Source organism: Arachis hypogaea, chromosome 19, assembly GCF_003086295.3.
Source record: "Arachis hypogaea cultivar Tifrunner chromosome 19, arahy.Tifrunner.gnm2.J5K5, whole genome shotgun sequence".
Classification (NCBI taxonomy): Eukaryota; Viridiplantae; Streptophyta; class Magnoliopsida; order Fabales; family Fabaceae; genus Arachis; species Arachis hypogaea.
In genome coordinates, this window is record NC_092054.1 from 55,219,378 (window position 1) to 55,227,805 (window position 8,428).

General features: G+C 38.1%; 1 non-coding gene across 1 annotated transcript; it reads left to right on the top strand.

Annotated features, from left to right (window-relative positions):
- The first annotated feature begins 3,017 nt into the window (after window positions 1–3,017).
- LOC112781719 (small nucleolar RNA R71) lies at window positions 3,018–3,125 on the top strand. The gene has a single exon (XR_003192478.1). It is a non-coding gene; the product is annotated as a small nucleolar RNA R71 (small nucleolar RNA).
- The last annotated feature ends 5,303 nt before the right edge of the window (window positions 3,126–8,428 follow it).

Genomic DNA, 8,428 nt, shown 5'->3' on the forward strand with positions numbered 1-8,428 from the left:
TTTGATCAAAGTTGACCCTTCTAGTGTAGGGGCATGCATTTTCTCGCATCATTGGCAAGTTGAACGCCAACCTTACATTTTCCGGACTGAAATCTAAGTATTTTCCCCGAACCATTGTAAGCCAGTTCTTTGGGTTTGGGTTCATACTTTGATCATGGTTCCTAGTGATCCATGCATTTGCATAGAACTCTTGAACCATTAAGATTCCGACTTGTTGAATAGGATTAGAGAGAACTTCCCATCCTCTTCTTCTAATCTCTTGTCGGATCTCTGGATACTCGCTCTTTTTGAGCTTAAAAGGGACCTCAGGGATCACCTTCTTCTTGGCCACAACTTCATAGAAGTGGTCTTGATGGACCTTTGAGATGAATCTCTCCATCTCCCATGACTCAGAGGTGGAAGCAATTTCCTTCCCTTTCCTCTTTCTTGAGGTTTCTCTGGCCTTAGGTGCCATTGATGGTTATGGAAAAACAAAAAGCAATGCTTTTACCACACCAAACTTAAAAGGTTTGCTCTAAGAAGAAAGAAAGTAGTAGAAGAAGAAGAAAATGGAGGAGATGGAGTGAGAGAGTGTATTCGGCCAAGGGGGAGAAGTAGTGGTTGTGATGTGTGAAAATGGAGTAGTCTTAAGGGGTTTATATAGGGGTGGGGGGAGGTTAGGTTTCGGCCATTAGGGTTGGGTTTGGGAGGGAAAGGAATTTGAATTTGGAGGTTGGTGGGGTTTATGGGGAAGAGGTAATAAGGTGATTGGTGAAGGGTATTTGGGGAAGAGGTAATAAGGTGATTGGTGAAGGGTATTTGGGGAAGAGTATTATGAGAAGGTGTGAAGAGGAGAGAAGAAGAGGTGGGGTAGGTGGGGATCCTGTGGGGTCTACAGATCCTGAGGGGTCAAGGACATAGCATCCCTGCTCCAAGTAGGCGTGCAAAACGCCCTTAGAATGCATGTCTGGCGTTAAACGCCAGCTTGCTGCTTGTTTCTGGCATTTAACGCCAGCTTTTCTCCCATTCTTGGCGTTAAATGCCAATTCCATGCTCTGTTTTGGCGTTAAACGCCAGTCTGGTGCTTGTTTCTGGCGTTTAACGCCAGCTTGATGCTTCTTTCTGGCATTAAACGCCAGTAAGCTCTTCCTCCAGGGTGAGCTATTTTTAATGCTGTTTTTCATTCTGTTTTTTATTTTTCAGTAGTTTTTGTCACATGATCATCAACCTAAAGAAAACATAAAATAGCAATGAAAAATAAATAGATATAATTAAATAACATTAGGTTGCCTTCCAACAAGCGCTTCTTTAATGTCAATAGCTTGATAGTGAGCTCTCATGGAGCCTCACAGAAGATCAGAGCAATGTTGGGGCCTCTTAACACCAAACTTAGAGTTTGGTTGTGGCCTCTCAACACCAAACTTAGAGTTTGGTTGTGGCCTCCCAACACCAAACTTAGAGTTTAAATGTGGGGGTTTTGTTTGACTCTGTATTGAGAGAAGCTTCTCTTGCTTCCTCTCCATGGTTACAGAAGGAGAACCTTGAGTCTTGAATACAAGGTAGTCCTCATTCAACTGAAGGACCAACTCTCCTCTGTCAACATCAATCACAGCTTTTGTTGTGGCCAGGAAGGGTCTGCCAAGGATGATGGATTCATCATCATCCTTCCCAATGTCTAGGATTATGAAATCAGCAGGGATGTAAAGGCTTTCAACCTTCACTAGCACGTCCTCTACTTGTCCATAAGCTTGTTTCATGGATTTGTTTGCCATCTCTAGTGAGATTCTTGCAGCTTGTACCTCAAAGATTTCCAGTTTCTCCATTACAGAGAGTGGCATGAAGTTTATCCCTTATCCCAGGTCACACAGAGCTTTTTCAAAGGTCACGGTGCCTATGGTACAAGGTATGAAGAATTTTCCGGGATCCCGTTTCTTCTGGGGTAATGTCTGCCTCATTAATGTACTCAGTTCATTGGTGAACAAAGGGGGTTCATCCTCCCAAGTCTCATTACCAAATAAACTGGCATTCAACTTCATGATTGCTCCTAGATACTTAGCAACTTGCTCTTCAGTGACATCTTCATCCTCTTCAGAGGAAGAATATTCATCAGAGCTCATGAATGGCAGAAGGAAGTTCAATAGAATCTCTATTGTCTCTGTAGAAGCCTCAGATTCCTTTGGTTCCTCAAATGGGAATTCCTTTCTGTTCAGAGGACGTCCCAAGAGGTCTTCCTCACTGGGATTCACGTCCTCCTCCTCCTCTGGGCATTCGGCCACACCAAGTAAGGTTATGGCCTTGCACTCTCTCTTGGGATTTTCTTCTGTATTGCTTGGGAGAGTACTGGGAGGAGTTTCAGTAATCTTCTTACTCAGCTGACCCACCTGTGCCTCCAAATTTCTAATAGAGGACCTTGTTTCATTCATGAAACTTAGTGTGGTATTGGATAGATCAGAGACTATGGTTGCCAGGCCAGAATGGCTCTGTTCAGAATTCTCTGTCTGTTGCTGAGAAAATGATGGAAAAGGTTTGCTATTGCTAAACCTATTTCTTCCACCATTATTATTGAAGCCTTGTTGAGGCTTCTGTTGATCCATCCATGAGAGATTAGGATGATTTCTCCATAAAGGATTATAGGTGTTTCCATAGGGTTCTCCCATGTAATTCACCTCTGCTATTGCAGGGTTCTCAGGATCATAAGCTTCTTCTTCAGAAGATGCCTCTTTAGTACTATTGGATGCAGCTTGCAATCCATTCAGACTTTGAGAAATCATATTGACTTGCTGAGTCAATATTTTGTTCTGAGCCAATATGGCATTCAGAGTATCAATTTCAAGAACTCCCTTCTTCTGAGGCGTCCCATTGTTCACAGGATTCCTCTCAGAGGTGTACATGAAGTGGGTATTTGCAACCATTTCAATGTGTTCCTGAGCTTCTGCAGGGGTTTTCACGTGAAGAGATCCTCCTGCAGAATGGTCCAATGACATTTTTGACAACTCAGACATACCATCATAGAATATACTTATGATGCTCCATTCTGGAAGCATGTCAGTAGGACACCTTTTGATCAGTTGCTTATATCTTTCCCAAGCTTCATAGAGGGATTCTCCTTCCTTCTGTCTGAAGGTTTGGATTTCCACTCTAAGCTTGCTCATCTTTTGAGGTGGAAAGAATTTGGCCAGGAAAGCACTGACCAGCTTATCCCAAGAGTTTAGGCTATCCTTAGGTTGTGAATCCAACCATGTTCTAGCTTTGTCTCTTACAGCAAAAGGGAAAAGCATAAGCCTGTAGACCTCGGAATCAACTCCATTGGTCTTGACAGTGTCACAGATTTGCAAGAATTCAGCTAAAAACTGATGAGGATCTTCCATTGGAAGTCCATGAAACTTGCAATTCTACTGCATTAGAGAAACCAATTGAGGCTTAAGCTCAAAATTGTTTGCTCCAATTGCAGGAAGTGAGATGCTTCTTCCATAGAAGTTGGAAGAGGGTGCAATAAAGTCACTGGTGCACGAAATTGTGATCATCAACAATGGCGCCAAAGGACTTGGAGCTCTTAAACGTGAATCACACTTTGTCACAATTCCGCACAACTAACCAGCAAGTGCACTGGGTCGTCCAAGTAATACCTTACGTGAGTAAGGGTTGATCCCACGGAGACTGTCAGCTTGAAACAAGCTATGGTCACCTTGTAAATCTCAGTCAAGAAAATTCAGATGGTGATGGAGAATTGATAATTAAAAGATAAATAAAACATAAAATAAAGATAGAGATACTTATGTAATTCTTCGGTTGGAATTTCAGATAAGCGTATGAAGATGCTTTGTTCCTCCTGAACCTCTACTTTCCCATTGCCTTCTTCCAATCATTCATACTCCTTTCCATGGAAAGCTTTATGTTGGGCATCACCATTGTTAATGGCTAGTTCCCGTCCTCTCAGTGAAAACATTCCAAATGCGCTGTCACCGCACGACTCATCATCTGTCGATTCTCGATCATGCTGAAATAGGATCCATTGATCCTTTTGCGTCTGTCACACGCCCAACAATCGCGAGTTTGAAGCTCGTCACAGTCATCCCTTCCCAGATCCTACTCAGAATACCACAGACAAGGTTTAGACATTCCGGATCTCAGGAATGGCCGCCAATAATTCTAGCCTATACCACGAAGGTTCCAATCTGAGATTAGAAACCCAAGAGATACGCATTCAAGCCATTGCTAGTAGAACAGAGGTGGTTGTCAGGCACATGTTCATAGGTGAGAATGATGATGAGTGTCACGGATCATCACATTCATCAAGTTGAAGAATGAATGAATATCTTGGAGAAGAAATAGACTTGAGTTGAATAGAAAAATAATAGTACTTTGAATTAATTCATGAAGAACAGTAGAGCTCCACACCTTAATCTATGGTATGTAGAAACTCCACTATTGAAAATACAAAAGTGATAATGGTGTAAGCATGGCCGAAAGGCCAGCCTCCAAGGTCTAGGGACTAAACGTCCAAAGATGAAAATACAATAGCAAAAGGTCTTATTTATAGAGAACTAGTAGCCTAGGGTTTATAGAAATAAGTAATTAATGCAAAAATCTTCTTCTGGGCCCACTTGGTGTGTGCTTGGGCTGAGCATTGAAGCTTCCATGTGTAGAGACTTTTCTTGGAGTTAAACGCCAACTTTTGTGCAAGTTTGGGCGTTTAACTCCAGTTTTTGTGCCAGTTCCGGCGTTAAATGCCAGAATTCTTGAGCTGACTTGGAACGCCTGTTTGGGCCATCAAATCTCGGGCAAAATATAGACTATTATATATTGCTGGAAAGCCCAGGATGTCTACTTTCCAACGCAATTGAGAGCGCACCAATTGGGCTTCTATAGCTCCAGAAATTCCACTTCGAATGAAGGGAGGTCAGAATCCAACAGCATCTGCAGTCCTTTTTCAGCCTCTGAATCAGATTTTTGCTCAGGTCCCTCAATTTCAGCCAGAAAATACCTGAAATCACAAAAAAACATACAAAATCATAGTAAAGTCCAGAAGAGTGATTTTTATTTAAAACTAATAAAAATATAATAAAAACTAATTAAAATATACTAAAAATATACTAAAAACAATGCCAAAAATCGTATCAATTATCCGCTCATCAATCACCAAGCATCTTCCTTGCATCTCCACCATTGTTATTAGGTTCGGCCATGTCTCCTTCTTTTTCGAAAATTTCTGTCAGATCCTCTCCAGAGGGTTGTGCTTTAGCTTCCTTTAGCTTCCTCTTCAGAGTCCTTTCAGGTTCAGGGTCAGCTTCAACAAGAATGTTCTTATCCTTGTTCCTGCTCATATGAAAAAGAAGAAAACATAAAAGAAAATATAGAATCCTCTATGTCACAATATAGAGATTTCTTTATGTGAGTAGAAGAAGAGAAGAGAAAAAAAATTCGAATACAGGGGAGAAGAGGGGGTTCGAATTATGAGTAGAAGAGAAGTGTTAGTAGATAAATAAAAAATTAGAAACAGATGAGAGGGGGAAGAATTCGAAAATTAAATAAAATAAAAATATTTTTGTTTTTATTTTGACTATTAGTTATAATTCAAAATTTAAAAAGAAAAATAAAATTAAATCAAATTAAAATTTAAAACAAATAGTTATTTAAAAAGGAATTTTGAAAAAGTGGGGAAGAGTTTTCGAAAATTAGAGAGAGAAAATTAGTTAGGTAGTTTTGAAAAAGATAAGAAATAGCAAAACAAACAAAAAGTCAAGTGGTTAATTGAAAAAGATTTGAAAATCAAATTTGAAAAGATAAGAAGTTAGAAAAGATTTTGAAATTAAGTTTTGAAAAAGATATGATTGAAAATTTTTTTGAAAAAGATTTAAAAAGGAAATTAAAAAGATTTGATTTTTGAAAATTGAAATTGATTACTTGACTAACAAGAAACTAGAAGATATGATTTTAAAATTTAAAAATTGAACCTTTCTTAATAGGCAAGTAACAATCTTTAAAATTTTTGAATTAATCACATTAATTGTTAGTAAAGATTTTGAAATTATGAAACAAAATAAAAAAAAAAGATTTTTTGAAAATCAATTTGAATCTTCGAAAATATGAAAGAAAAATGAAAAAGATTTGATTTTTAAAAAAAATTTGAAAAGATAGGATTTTTAAATTGAAAATTTGACTTGACTCATAAGAAACAACTAAATTCTGAAAAGTTTTGAAAAAATCAACTCAAATTTTCGAAAAATTATGAGAGAATAAGGGAAAGATACCTTTTTTATTTTTTTTTGAATTTTTAATGAGGAGAGAGAAAAACACAAAAAAGACACAAGACATAAAAATTATGAATCAAAACAAGAAAAATATGCAAGAACACTTTGAATGTCAAGATGAACATCAAAAATATGTTTTTGAAAATTTTTAAGAAAAGAAAAACATGCAAGACACCAAACTTAAAAATTTTTAATGTTGAGACACTAACAAATTGAAAATGCATATGAGAAACAAGAAAAGATGCACAACAAGAAAATGCAAAAATCAAACAAAGAAGATCATCAAGAATAAATTGAAGATCATGAAGAACATATGATGAATTTTCGAAAATTAAGAAAAAATTACAAACATGCAATGGACACTAAACTTAAAACTTGACACTAGACTCAAACAAGAAACACAAAATATTTTTGGTTTTTATGATTTTGTAAATTTTTTTTTTTTTGGTATTTTTCGAAAATTATTTTGAAAAAGAAAATAAGGATTTCAAAATTTCTAATGAGAATTCCAGGAATCATGCAATGTTAGTCTAAAGCTCCGGTCCAAGAATTAGACATGGCTTACTAGCCAGCCAAGCTTTCAGTGAAAGCTCCGGTCCAAAATACTAGACATGGCCAATGGCCAGCCAAGCTTTAGCATACAAATCAGGCATAAAACAGCTGATCAGATGGGAGTCCACGGACTCTTGTGATGATAAGTTGAAATCTCGGTCAAAAAGATTAGACATGGCTTCACAGCCAGCCAGACTTCAACAGATCATCGTGAAACTCTAGAATTCATTCTTAAAAATTCTGAAGAACATAGAATAATTTTTTTTTTTTGAAATTTTTTTTCGAAAATAAAAATAATAAAAATAAAAAGCTTAAAATTAAAATAAAATTACCTAATCTGAGCAACAAGATGAACCGTCAGTTGTCCAAACTCGAACAATCCTCGGCAACGGCACCAAAAACTTGGTGCACGAAATCGTGATCGTTCATTCCTTGGTAACGGTACCTAAAACTTAATATGCACGTTCATAATCTTAGTTCTTTGTCACAACTTCGCACAACTAACCAGCAAGTGCACTGGGTCGTCCAAGTAATAAACCTTACGTGAGTAAGGGTCGATCCCTTGGAGATTGTCGGCTTGAAGCAAGCTATGGTCACCTTGTAAATCTCACTCAGGCGGATTCAAATGGTTATAGAGTTTTAATAATTAAAAGATAAAATAAAACGTAAAATAAAGATAGAGATACTTATGTAATTCATTCGTGAGAATTTCAGATAAGCGTATGGAGATGCTTTGTTCCTTCTGAATCTCTACTTTCCTACTGCCTTCATCCAATCCTTCATACTCCTTTTCATGGCAAGCTGTTGTTGGGCATCACCGTTGTCAATGGCTACATCCCGTCCTCTCAGTGAAAATGGTCCAAATGCGCTGTCAACCCACGGCTAATCATCTGTCGGTTCTCGATCATGTTGGAATAGGATTCAGTAATCCTTTTGCGTCTGTCACTACGCCCAACACTCGCGAGTTTGAAGCTCATCACAGCCATCCCTTCCCAGATCCTACTCGGAATATCACAGACAAGGTTTAGACTTTCCGGATCTCAAGAATGGCCGCCAATAATTCTAGCCTATACCACAAAGACTCTGATCGTAGATCAGGAGGCTAAGAGATATGCATTCAAGCTTGTTTTCATGTAGAATGGAAGTGTTTGTCAGGTACGCGTTCATAGGTGAGAATGGTGATGAGCGTCACATAATCATCATATTCATCATGTTCTTGTGTGCGAATGAATATCTTAGAGAAGAAATAGGCTTGATTTGAATAGAAAAACAATAATACTTTGCATTAATTCATGAGGAACAGTAGAGTTCCACACCTTAATCTATGGTGTGTAGAAACTCTACCATTGAAAATACATAAGTGAAAGTGGTCCAGGCATGGCCGAATGGCCAGCCCCCTAAACATGATCAATGAACATAAAAATGTGCAAAAGATTCCCCAATACAAAAGTAAAAAGTTCTATTTATACTAAACTAGTAGCTAGGATTACAGAAATAAGTAAATAATGCAGAAATCAACTTTCGGGCCCACTTGGTGTGTGCTTGGGCTGAGCATTGAGCTTTCATGTGTAGAGACTCTTTTTAGAGTTAAACTCTAGGTTGTAGCCTGTTTCTGGCGTTTAACTCTGATTTACAACCTGTTTCTG